This window comes from Nilaparvata lugens, unplaced genomic scaffold (assembly GCF_014356525.2).
Source record: "Nilaparvata lugens isolate BPH unplaced genomic scaffold, ASM1435652v1 scaffold6459, whole genome shotgun sequence".
In the NCBI taxonomy this organism is placed as follows: domain Eukaryota; kingdom Metazoa; phylum Arthropoda; class Insecta; order Hemiptera; family Delphacidae; genus Nilaparvata; species Nilaparvata lugens.
The window spans coordinates 2,013-15,059 of NW_024092212.1; the positions used below are offsets into that span (position 1 = coordinate 2,013).

At 33.3% G+C, this 13,047-nt stretch overlaps 1 long non-coding RNA gene across 15 annotated transcripts; it reads right to left on the reverse strand.

Moving 5' to 3' along the window:
• Nucleotides 1-323: 323 nt before the first annotated feature.
• On the reverse strand, nucleotides 324-13,047 carry LOC120356312. Of its 15 annotated transcripts, none has more exons than XR_005573981.1 (6): nucleotides 10,070-10,601; nucleotides 9,098-9,630; nucleotides 3,840-3,940; nucleotides 3,190-3,269; nucleotides 2,306-2,471; nucleotides 324-559 (listed from the first exon to the last, which is right to left on the reverse strand). It is a non-coding gene; the product is annotated as an uncharacterized LOC120356312 (long non-coding RNA). The 15 variants fall into 15 exon arrangements; XR_005573985.1 differs by having other exon boundaries at nucleotides 9,098-9,449; nucleotides 10,070-10,298; XR_005573983.1 differs by having other exon boundaries at nucleotides 9,098-9,524; nucleotides 10,070-10,298.

Consider the following 13,047-nt stretch of genomic DNA (forward strand, 5'->3'; position numbering starts at 1 on the left):
GCGTGAAAACACTCAAACAGCGTACAGACAAGCTGTATTGAAACGTGAAAAGAATGCAGACTAACATTGAATACTACACTGAATAATATGCCACAACACTACTCAACATCCACAACGATAAGTAATAATGGAAGGAGTTGAATCCTTGGATAGGGGGGCGGGGCACTACATCTAATACCACTACTTCTAATTTCCACCATTATAATATGTGGTATTGGGGAAGGGAATCATAAGGCTACAGTTGAACACTCAGGAGCCGCCCCCCCCCCACATGGAATATACCTTCAAAATAATAAACAAGTGGATAAAATAAAAAAGGAAACTACATGATAGTAAACATAAAATGTTAGTTTATTACTTACGAATAAAACATAAAATGAAAACAAAAACTACATGATTTTAAAAACAGAAAATGAGATTTAATTACTGATGAATAAAACATAAAATCAAAAGATGAACGTAAGATGAGGCCTACATCATAAAATGCCGAATAATTTGATAACATGGAAATAATGTGATTGAATGCCAGAGTTAATGTGACTGCCGCCAACTCGCGTTCCTGTAACACATGAAAGGGGCGACGACATTACGATCATGGTTGAATCGTCAACTCAATGCCAATCAACAAACCATGCTGAACCGTCCGTCTCATGCCAAATAGCCGTGCTCTCTCTCTCTCTCTCGCCCATCCAGTCAACAATAAAATTGTGAAAAATGACAAGAAAATGAATGATGAAATGAAATGATGGGGATCTTAAAGGCGCACCAAGACAAGCAAGCAACCAACAGTCACAACAGGAGAGAAAATCCACTGTCGTAAAGTGACTAGAAAGGACAATTTTTGATGAATAGGGACTGAAGACAAAATCATGCAGAAGAAGATTGAAAGGCAAAGCAGTCAAGTTTGTAAGCGAGGCATCAGAGTGGAACAAGCCAAGCCGAGAAGAGAATCAACAACCAAAGACTTTGGCCCGGTTGCACAAAAGCCGGTAAAATTTTAACCGTGATTAATTTAACGAGAACTAATCAGACGGCCTTTTTGATAGGACGACTTCTCTGATTGGTTCTCGTGGAATTAATTAATCACGGTTAAAATTTAATCGGCTTTTGTGCAACCGGCACTCATGGTGAAAAGTTAACAAGAAAAAGAAAGTTATAAACAAGAAATTAGGCAATCGACCTTTTGGAAAGTAGTCAATCTGAAACTATTCAAGCAAACCCTACTCCCATACAAGTTAGCAATCTATAATAACAATTATTATTAATTGCATGCTAGTTTGAAATTCAACTCAATAATTAATTGCAAGCATCCAATTGTTAATCAAGTGCAAGTTAACGTGCAACATCAAACAATATTCAAATCCATTTTAAACAAGAACATTTTAGCCTACTAGTAGAATCTATAAGAATTGGTGTAAACGCAGCTTTAGAAAAATAAAGGCCAATGCCACACGAGGGTTTTTCAGACGAATCGGTAGGGCAGGAAGCTTTCTGGTTGGCTGATTAGGTTGGTGTTCGGCAATCAGCCGACTCGTCTCAAATTCAATCTATTCGCCGCCATGAAATTACAATCGAGGCATGTCAAGTAGCATCAACACAATTTTTGTGCTCAATCATAATTATCTCATTATAACGTTAAATAATTATTATGGAATAATAATTCACAACAACTTGCAAAATGTCGAAGGTAAATACAAGTATGGTTTATTCATTTTTGCTCGACTATAGTGAGGAGGTGAGGTGCACGTTACAATGACAGTGGCGAAAAATAGAACATCGTTGCAAATTCTCTGCCTTTTATAGAATATATCTGATAGAATAATAACTGTCCATTGTAGTTTAAAATCATCAATTATATTTTACTAGTCAAGAAAGAATATTTTTCAAATAAAATCTAATTATAAATTTTCATAAATGAGATTGAATATTATGTTAAATAGGCTTAATTATATTTCTACATTGTTGAAAAACGATCTGGCAACATTGCGGAACAAGAAAGGGAAACAGCTATTTGCTCTGTCAAATGATAAACAAGGATAGCAACACCAATGTTAATCAAATTCTGCCATTATAACGTGAACCTCACTATAGCATAAATTTAATGTTTTCTAGTTGAATTTACTCTCGACATTGACGAAATTAATTATTGTGTTATAAAAAAAAGAAACCTATAAGTTGCAAAAGTGATATTTTGTGTGGTGGGCGCGGCTCAAGTCTCAACTCATTTTATTCGAGCAAAAAGGTACTGCTGCACAAGTGTCTTGTAACAGAAATATCTAAAAATAAAATATTAAAGATGACTCACCACGCAATCCAGATGAATGGAGACTGCAACAGGGGATGAGAACTCACTTCGCGAGGCGACATAGTGAAGGTCTCAAGTGGTGAGAACTCACTTCGCTCGCTTGAATGTTCCGGAGACATGCAGTGATGATCTTCAACTTCTCCCTCGTTCTCTCCCATTCTGCTCACTGTAAAACGTAAACCACATCTATTAACTCTCAACATATCAACAACCAATAATAGTCAACTAAACGTTGTACAATAATCTTCATGATGTTGAGTAAGGAGGTATTTCAACTATTCAAACAATTCGTTAGCAGCTGCCAGGTTGAGGCGGCTTCAATCCATCAAAGCTTCGTCGATTGTTTGCACATTGACAAGTTGGATGAATCAAACGCTACTTGCAATAATTGTTGTTAAACTTTGTTGCACAAACACATTACATAAATAATTGTAATCAATTCAATGCAGTATAAGGAACATACAATTGAGATAAGGATTGTACAAAAGACATGACATTTGAATAAGCATAAATTCTATCAACATATTTAAAACATCCAAGTATAATATTATATTCTAAATATATATTACCAAGCAGATAAGAATTAGTAACAAGACTGTCGATTCAAGTGAATGTAATGTGTTAATTTTGAAATTGTTCAAAGTCTTCCATAAGAGAATTTAAAAGCTCTAGTTATTCTACTGAAAAATCTTATGTTTTGACTCAACACCTTTGTACTGCCGATCAGATATTATTATGAGTTTTTATAATTGACAATAATTGAAAAAAATTAAATTTTCAACAGCGCAGCAGCACTAACAGTCACAGTCAACATAATAACATGTATAGGCCTACCATTGAAATTATAAAATAAAAATCACAAAATGAAATATGACTGAACGTACCTGTTAGCAACTAGTCTAGTTCTTCATTCCACAGTCAAGAGTCCCCCTCCCTTATAATCCCCAACAACTGATCGTTCAACCTAAAAACATCAGGGAAACCATAAGATTGAAATTTACTCACAAATCACACCATCAGACTAGTAAAACAAATACTGTATAAATAACTACAAAATGTCTTTAGAATGATAGCAAAAGAGTAGAACACTGATTGAGAATAATTACTGTTGAAAATCAACGTTTATTATTATTATGGAGATCAAAATCCAAAACTTATTTCAGTAACATCATGTTTGTATCACTTTGTTCTACATCACTTGCAAAACTGAATAAAATGTTATTTGTTCAAACTCCACCGATTTATGGAGTTACAAATTATTGATGAAACCATTTCAATGAATTGTGTATAATTGACTCAATTAATGAACATGCGACACATCTCAATTCAATTTTCATTTCCCCTCCATAAGCCAGCCAACGTAGGCCTACTACAATTCAATTCCTGTTTCTTGAATTCATTGAATAGTTATCGCTATATAATTAGTGTATATGCCTGCAAATAAAGTAATCTATGTAAAGAAAACTAATCTTATCTATATAACACAGAATCAATAGTGAAAATGAGAAAGTAAAATAAGTTACAGTTGCCTCACCTGTCAAGTGATGAGGTCATTGAAAGCTGTGGTCCATGACAGGATGCCAAGTTGCATTCGATGCGTTGCTGTTGACTGCCGACTGTGTCGTCGCTTCACACCTACAATACAACACAAAAACACACATTCAAATTTCGGAAAGTTCCCAATTGAATTTAAAATTATCAAACCAGCAATAAATCATGAAGAAATAATTTCCAAGATCTATAAATACGGTTCACATTTATGAAATTTGAATTCGTTTATTTGACGTTCTTGGGTGAGGATGATAAAGACTTAACACAAAGACTTAAGCGCGGGTTAATTACGCTAAAAACAGTGAACAGAACAGTTTCTAGTGCATTCCGAACCAAAGTAATTTGACAGTGGAAGTTAGTGGTACTGGCCAACTAACAGACGGTCCAACTAGAGCAACAAGCGATTTTACTTCAATGAATTAATAAATAACATCATTTGTTGAAAATATGATAAAATTATCAAAAATAGACTTGCAAGCTTTCATAGATAGGCTACTTTACGATTTGGAGAATAGTGAGGTCCACGTTATAATGGCGGTATTCGATTGACATTGGTGTTTTATCCTTGTCTATCATTCGATAAAGCAGATAGCGTTATCCTTTTCTAGCTTCGCAACGTTGCCAGATCGTTTTTCAACAATGTAGGTATATAATTAATCAACAAAATATTCAATCTCAGTTTTGAAAATTCATTTTTTAATAATTAATAAATATATTTCCTTGATGAATAAATTAGAATCAATTAGCCTATTCCAAACAATAATTAACAGTATATGACTAACAGCAATATTACATCAGATATACCGCTATCACCTATCAGCTATCCTCTATTCTTTAGGAGGCAATGACAAGGCAGAAAATCAGCAAAGCTGTTTGTCATCTTTCTCCACTGACATTATAGCGTGGACCTTACTTACTATACAATAGAATCATTTGAGCTGGATTGCCATACATCAGTAGGCCTATCAGTGTCTTCGTCCTCTTCAGAGAAAATATTGCCATGAGATTATAATGTTAACATCCAACTCAATAGCAACAAACATAAAATATTTTCAACATAGAGATATTTTCAATGAACCGGACACAGGACAATGTTACTGATATGTGGCTATCAAGATAAGTATGAATTAGTATGGGAATAAATTAGTAAATGAATAAATCGTAAAATAAAAAGTGAAAATCCCGCAAAGGCTTGCGTACGGAGATATGTCCACAGTATCAAATTAATCAGAAAACAACAAAGTTGGAAAAAAAATTAGAAATAGTTCACCATAGAATCAGACAGGACTATGATTTCATTTGAATTCATAACCTTATTAAGAAAAATATTTACCCGAAAATTAACAATCAACATTATCAATATGAAATCAATAATGAAAATATACGTGCGATACTTGTATTATCGTAAAACAACAAAATAAAACCTATTCAGTGATAGAATCAGATCGTGTTGTAATATTCAGATGACTTATCTTTTAATCTTAACCAGAAAGAACCTTGAAAAACACGGTATCAAATTTTAAAACCGGCTAGTGCCTATACAAGATACATCGCTACAAAGCTTCATGAAATCCAATGAAATAGAATTGAAATATCTGGACAAAAATGTTCGCAATGCAGAAAGAGTAATACAATTTCAACAGAATTAAGAATTAAATTTACATGGCAAGATTAATGTAAAAATTAATAGCTTGGAACCTATTAAAATAGGAAGTATAGGCAGGCTAGCTTAGTAGTATTTCACAAACCTGAGATGACACCACAAATCTTTATAACCAAACTCACAACACTATTAATGTAGCACCGAAATTCTATCAATTTATTAAACTCACTTCAATCGGTTAAAATAACTAATAAATAGCACTTCAATCATCAAATAATAATTATTATTACAATTTACAATATCAAATCCACCATTCACAATCATCACAACGACAAGAACCAACAAGCAAAACAACTGTGAAAAGAGAAAGTGAGAAGCAACGATGCAACAGGTAAACAAATAGAGTGGCACACTAGCGCTCTCCGCTAAGTAGCGGCACAGTGGCGAAACTCAGAGGCTAGCTCCCCTCTACAACTCTACTCATACCATCGTTACAAGAATATTGAATCAAGAGATGGGAAGTTCGGATCACTTTACTGATCCGGGTCAATCGGTCTCGTTCACTGCCGCGACCCAAATATTAGTGTGATCCGGATCACTCGTTCAATTTGAACGGGTCATGACCGGTCGACAAATCTGAAATCTCTAAATTGAAAATTCGACCGGCGAACATAATCATAACCATAAAAAAGCTGATCGATCAAATTGACTTATATTTTCATTAACTTCTTTACAGAAGTTTAAATAACGACTACACAGCAAATAACTATCACAGAATAAATAAAAATTCTGCAATATTCAGATTCTAACTTGGAACCAATAGGCCTACTACAACTTAGAATAGATCAAATTAAGTAGACTAATTATGAAAAAAGTATATCTTTCAACAAATCGAATAATTATCAATAACCTTATCACATGAAATGAAATGATACTTCAAACACTAAACTGAGATTTTATATGACATTCATACCTTCATTGAAAACTGGTTGACGAAAATCACAGATCTCACTCTAATCGGGACACAAAACTAGCCCATCTAATTTCACAACTTATTATCACACAACTCAAAATTTATATCACAACACATGAAAAGAGATAATTAGCTAACAAACTCACGATAAAACACTTCATAATTAACACAATTTCTATTCAAGAACAATAAAACAAACACTAACAATATTGATACGACTGGCAAGCTGTAGAGTGTAGACTGGACTGGACTGATGCCTGATGGGCTCGCTCGACACTCGACAAGTTGAAACAAGCAAGAGGCTGCCTGCTACCAGACAAAGACAGTCAGCATTGTGACGTCACACTCTCCCTCCTTTCAACGTCGACCGACCAAATTTCAAAATGTCGCAAATATCTTGCCAATTTTTCAAACCACCCCAAAAATAATTTCAATACCATATTATATACTTTCACTCATCTAAGAGCCTGTTTCTTATGCAAATATGACCCCCCAATTATTTTACGATTTTTAAAACACTTTCCAACCATTCAAGAAGCAATTTGATGGGAATCTGAGTGAAAATTGAAAAATAATACCAAAGAAACTCCATTAACCATCCGGTATAGAGGGAAATTCCCTTCTCCCTCATCTAGCTACAAAATTCCCTATTCGGCTAATGCAAAGGAAAGGAACATTTTATTTATCACTGCACTGTCTAATAATCTTCGATTATCCAAATCAGAAACGATATTCCAGGAGAATTCCGAACCACCCGAGAATAAGGAAGATAAAAATATCCTGATGAAAATATATTAACCTACAATTTTTGGTAGGCCTAGATTCAAAACAGTAATTTTTATTGGATAAATATTGATGGTAAGGAGAATATTGAAACTGTAATATCGGGTGGGTTCCGAACCACTGTTCCAAGAACAGAATTAATTATCTAGACAAGCAGAAAATAAATTTGTGGTTCACAAAAACCGCTTATTATTAATTAATTAATTAATTAGGAACTGCAGTTACCTATATGAAACTGGACTGACATTCATTATTAATTTACTACGGTATTCAATATCATGGGTTAAAAACAACTGACGAACAATGAAAAAAGTAAAGCATTTGATTGAAGGCGTGTAGGCCTAAAATTTTGAGTGGATTCCTAACTCAACACAATGGTTTCTAAAAAGTCAAAATACCAAACTAAAATTAAATAAATGATACTAAATCTACCGTAGTAGGTATATTGGTATAACTTGCATGAAATTAAATACAATTGAGCGATTAAAACTTCAAACAAACTTATCCTGGAATGAGCAGACCATTTTATCGAAAACAGTAAACATCATTATAAGATACAAGAATGAGTTCTTCGATATAAACTGCAAACACTGTAGATGGAATCATGACTTTACAGCTTGGATCAAGGTGATCAGAATACAATAACTTGTTTTAATTTGCCTCGGATGGCAGCATTCTATGAAAACATACAGCTTTCAATTGCAGTCTAATCATCAAGTTATAGGCTAATTATTTCCATCGGCCCCGTAATTTGAAAATGGAATTAAATGAATAAATAAATTTGAACTAAAGGTCTAGCCATCTACAATGAACAAATATTATCTGATGATCTTGAATTTATAACAGGAGGAATAAGTTAAGTTTGATTTATTTTGAAATTCATATTGAGAATAGGATGCCGGAAACAAATTAATTTCACCATGAGGAATCAGCTACGACTAAAAAACATTATATTTTCACCAACACAAAACAGATCCTATTTTACAGCACAAACCCCCGAATTAGATAAATAAGTTAAAGGATCATTTGTATTTAATTAAAATAGTCAAGATAAAAACACCTGAGAAATCTACACATTATTTTTTCGCCAAGTATAACCACAGAATTAATAATAGCATAATAATTATAGGAGATTTCTCTGGTATAACGTTGAGCTGGTTACATGCACGGTATAGCCTAAGCTATTAAATCAAATTCTTAAAAATGTTATACCCGATAAAATTATTTATTCAACGTTAATAAACCGATCATCAAGTAAATAACCTCAAATTAGAACCGTTCAAAAGTCAAAACCTAGTATAGTACCGAATGGTAAAATCAGATCTACATCTTAAATCAGCTTCTTAAAATCTTTAATTCAATGAACCGATTGATTAATTAATTAGTCGATATCAAATTAGAATCGTTCAGAACAAATTATTAAATAGTGATATCAGAACTAGAGTCAGCATCTAACATAATATTGGATCAAAATCAATCTTGGAAATACAATATTGATAATAGGGCTAATTTAATGTTAAATTTCAAGATACAGTACGACGCAGCCTAGTAAAGGTAAAACATCGAACTAGTTACTTGCATGGTATACGGTGTTGAATCAACTTTTTAAAATCTGAAACCCGATAAAATTATTGATTCAAAGTTAAAAAACGGATCATTCAGTTGATAATATCAAACTAGAATTGTTCAAAACTTGGAATTTAATGTTGAAAACAGTCCTACATAGCCGACACCCAGCTACCTAGACATAGGGAATAGAACTTAACGCAGTTCAACAGAATCTCACATCAAAATCCTAGATTACTACCACAAAAGCAACAAATAAAATTTAATTCATATACAGAGAGAAACGTATAAATAATTAGAATTGAAAACTACAGACCTGCTGTGTAAAGTCAAAGCCAGGGACTTTTGTATCCTTGTATCCAACACTCACACTTCACACTACATTGAACTCAACACTAGTAAATTCACTTTCATCATCACTGAGATTTAATATTAATTAATGCACTGACTCTATTATGAATAAACAATTAATATAAAACAGAAAACACTATACAAAGGAACAAAATCCGACAGATATTCAAATTAAACTGACCGTTGACCGAGCACCTACGCGGAGTAATATTTTGTACCATGGAACTACTTTCTGTAGGCTACCTTAAAAATCACATTCAACAGTCACTATTGCTTAAAGCAGAGACATGGATTCTTTTCATAGGGGAATACTGTCACTATCAAACAAAACTCATTACACTGTCTGCAGTATTGGTTAAATATGGGGCATTGAAGTTAACCTATGAGTATTACTGCCAGATTGAAAAGAAACATAGGCACATCGGCCCAAACACAGCAATACAGAACAAAATTATTTTGAACGTACATTCACACAATAGTCTAAGTGAATTCCGAACTCTAATTGAATAGAATAGAATATTTACATCGCCAAAATACAAGATACATAAGACAATTGTAAATCTATCTAATAAAACCGTAGCCTATGATTAAACACAATATGATTGAAGCAGTATGAAAGCCTAATCACCAGAGAAAATAAACTACAAATTCTAACTTATTAACTACAGAACAATTTCAGAAGGCTTACAAAGGAATTTGACCTGAATTAACCACACTAATTTGACATTAAAAATTACTAGATTTAACATCAAATAGGTGAGATCAACACGCCTTTTCCCAGTATTCTGAAATCGAACATCTTACGAACTAATAACCTTAAAAATATAGGGACAATGAAACGATATTCAAGGCCTAGCCTTCTAAAATAAACTACATCACATGAGATCAAATTAATATCATGAGGGAGGAATTATAATTATTGGAATAGATTTCCTACTTCAAAGGAAGACCATGATCCGAAAACCACGTTTCACTTCTCACTAACCAAAGTCATATCACCGCCAATAATTTCACAACCCCGTAATAAAATACATGAAAGGGAGCATTTAATTAGTATATTCACAATAACACACCGAGTAATAACGAAATTATTGATTTGAAAGTAATAAGACAATCTCAAGGGAGACCGACTAGCGTTCGAAGCTATCCAAGGCAAAGACGACTGTAGACTGACTTGTTGCTGCAGGTTCGGCTAGGCTGATGCATCACTTTCCATCTAGAACGTCAACCTACCCATTTCAAGATGTCGTAGCTTCAATGTATTTCCAAATTCACCAAATCATCCCAAAATTACTTTCACTACCAGATAAACACTTCCCCTTATCAGAGAACCTGTTCCATTCTCAAAAACAAATCCCCAAATTATTCTAGAATTTCTAAAACACTTCCCAACCATTATACTTGCGATTTGAAAGAGATATGAGTGAAAATATTCGAAATAATTACGAAAAATAGTCCATCAACCCTCCGACATGATGAGGCAGGGTGGGAGTGTGGGAAATTCCCTTTTCCCTCTCCCATGCAATAACTGACCTATTCGCAGCGGAAGAGGGAAATTGATATTTCTCAAAGACCAAACTACTTGATGACTGCTGAGGTCATAACATGACTTGATGACTGCTCAAGTCATTATACTATCTACAACGTTAACGTTGACCAATTTCAAGATGTCTGAATCTATTCCGATAATAATCGGAATAACCTGAAAAACTTCTTCGCTACATAGAATAAACTTCAACTCATCGGAGAGCCTAATTATTATGCATTTCCAAATCCCTAAATTTTTCCACAATTTTTATATCACATTGCAAACATGTAATAAGGAAAATTAATAATTATTAAAAATACTAAAATAGATATTCATGAATAATTTTATATTTGATAGAACTTGGGAAAGAAAAACATGATAAAAACCAATAGATTATTAGAATCAGATTGATAAAACAATTAAATCGGAAACAATTTCAACTGGATTTTTTGAACTTGTAGATACTTCAGTTTGGCTGATAGTGATGCTAACAAGAGTCTTAGACTTGTGCGTGAGACCGTGAGTAATATGAGAGTTGCTAAGAAATAAAGAGCCTACAGAATTAAGGCTGTGCAAAGGCTAAAAAAACTTTCTACTGGTGATATTTTTCAAAGTTTTTCTATTCGTATCAAGCTATCAAAATGAAAAAGTTTTTCCATGAAAACATTTTTTCCGATCATTTCTTTTTGAGATATGAGCGACTGAAGTTTGAATTTTTGGGACAGAACATTTCAAATTCGGTTCTAAGATAGCCTACATGAAATAAATTGGATAGCTCGAGATGCTGACTAGATTGAAAGGAGTCATTTAGGGAACTTACTATACGCTTCCTAGTCTATCTTCATAGATGATAAATTATTCATAAAATACATTCAACTATAGTTGAGAATTTATTGGTAATATAATGAGGGATTAACTATAAAAAATGGGTCTAAATAAACCTAACCTTTCAGTTTCTACTATGGTATGGTAGTTTAGGAGAGACACAATGTGGCATTACTTCAATTCGAAAAGATCTAGGCCTATGAAAAAAAATAATTATGATATCCCAGCAAATATCAGCACTTGACATTTTACACCGGAATAAAATGATTTATTCAACGTCAACAAACCGATCATTCAGTTGATAACCGCAAATAAGAACCGTTAAAAATTGTAGGCCTTAAATAATCACTAGCAGTTCTGTGAACAGTAAACCCCGCACAGTTATAAACCACAGCCTCCTCTTATACTGTCCATCAGAGTAAATCCTGTCTGTATGTCGTGTCGGCGAGATATCGGAGTGAAAACGGCTAATGGCTGTTGGGGTTGGTATATCAAAAATGTTAACATCAAAAGCTAATTTCTTTCAAGACATACTGGCAACAGGACAGCCCGAGTTCAAAGCAGAGAAAGATCGAGAGACAATACTCTTATTCTAGTTAATTTCATGCAATCAATAGATCATTTAATAGTGCATAAAAATTGCATTCAATGAAGCATGCAATTAGTAGTCCACACAGTACCTAGCTGATTTTTCACCAAGTTACATTGAGATATTGAATTGCATGCAATTTACAATCCACTCGTCAGCTGATTTATGATGAATAATTCTATAGGCCTAGTTTGATTTTTACTCTAATATTGGCGTATGAAGGAGGCTCCCTTTTCTTTTATATTACTCTTGAAATTCAAAATTTTTAAAAACCTTGTATAAACGTCGACGCGCAATTTAAAAAGTCAAATTTCATGAAAATCTATTGCTGCGTTTCGCCGTAAATGCGCAACATATAACAATTTAAACATAAAGAGAAATGCAAAATTGTCGACCTGAATCTTAGACCTCACTTCGCTCGGTCAATTAATAATGGTAATGAATAATTTAAAGTTACAACTTTAGGTTGGTTAGGTTAAACGTCTAGCTAGCCTACTTGTACAAAATACGATATTAAGTCAACTTCTTAAAAAATGTTGAACCCCATAAAATCATTGAATCAACGACAATAAATTTTTTTATCTCAAACTAGAAACGTTCAAAATCTAGTATTTAATGTTGAGTTCAGAACTTGAACGCCGGCACCTAGCATAATCATTGGACATAGAACTCAAAAGAATCTCACAAAATCAAAATCCTAGGACAAATGAAACGTATGAAATTAAATTAATAGACAGAGAAAAATGTATGAATAAATTAAAAACAGTACAGACCTGCTTGTGTTTGTAAATTCAAAGCCAGCCTCCTAACCACAACTTTTGATCTATCCAACACTCACTGTGACTGCACCATCACAATAGATTCACGGAAATAAAATTCACTTTCATAATCACTGATAATGTAGGATATTATATTAATTAGTTTTTACTGAAATTACTGCTGATAAATAATTAATTGAGACAAAACAAAAAGG